Source organism: Anomaloglossus baeobatrachus, unplaced genomic scaffold (genome assembly GCF_048569485.1).
Source record: "Anomaloglossus baeobatrachus isolate aAnoBae1 unplaced genomic scaffold, aAnoBae1.hap1 Scaffold_470, whole genome shotgun sequence".
Taxonomy (NCBI): domain Eukaryota; kingdom Metazoa; phylum Chordata; class Amphibia; order Anura; family Aromobatidae; genus Anomaloglossus; species Anomaloglossus baeobatrachus.
The window spans coordinates 89,894-90,622 of record NW_027444043.1 but is presented as its reverse complement, the minus strand read 5'-3'; the positions used below and the strand labels follow the sequence as shown (position 1 = coordinate 90,622).

Sequence of the window (729 nt, the reverse complement as noted above, 5' to 3'; positions counted from 1 at the left end):
TACATATTTTACACAGTCATAAGCAGCCAAAAGGGATCTATTCTATTCAATTGCAAATGATCTAGATAAGACTGAGAATAAGATACTGCACGGGACATAGCAGAGTTGGTCAAGTTGAGTGGAGATGAGTTTGCTATTTGGCACAGCTTTTTGCATCAATAAAGCAAGTAAAAGGTGTGAAAGATAAAAAAAAAGGGTGAAAGTGTGAAAAGTGAATTGGCCAAATTGAGGTGCATATAAAGTTTTTGCTTTCTTTCAATTCACTAATGGGGCTCATTTGAATCAGGTGAATTGAGTTCTGCTTTTGGAAACTGGGTTAAGAAGGGGTGCACCGGTCCTGGAGGTACTGCAATACCAGGTCAATGCGTGGAGTGGACAGAGCAAGATTTTTTCCATCTCCTTGTTCTAAAAATCCATTTAATATATGGTCCCCAGAGAGGGGACGTATCAGATATTAAACTGATAAGAACAGATTTAATTTTTTTTTTTTTCTGTTTATCAGTAGGACTTCAAAATAACAAAGGTGATCGCCTCCCGTTGCCTGGGAACCGTCCAGGCACAAGAGGGCTATGTGTCACCAGAAGGCGCACACACTTCCTCAAGGCCGGCAGACGTGCAATCCCAGGCACCTTCCAGTACCGACCAAGGTAGCGTCCTCCGAAACTACACTTGATCTTAGCCAAAAGGCCGAGAAGCTATAACCCGAATTGGTTACGGCCTTGAGTGGCA

General features: G+C 42.5%; 1 pseudogene; it reads right to left on the bottom strand.

Moving 5' to 3' along the window:
- Nucleotides 1-321: 321 nt before the first annotated feature.
- LOC142281302 (U2 spliceosomal RNA) lies at nucleotides 322-528 on the bottom strand (annotated as a pseudogene).
- Between the last annotated feature and the right edge of the window lie 201 nt (nucleotides 529-729).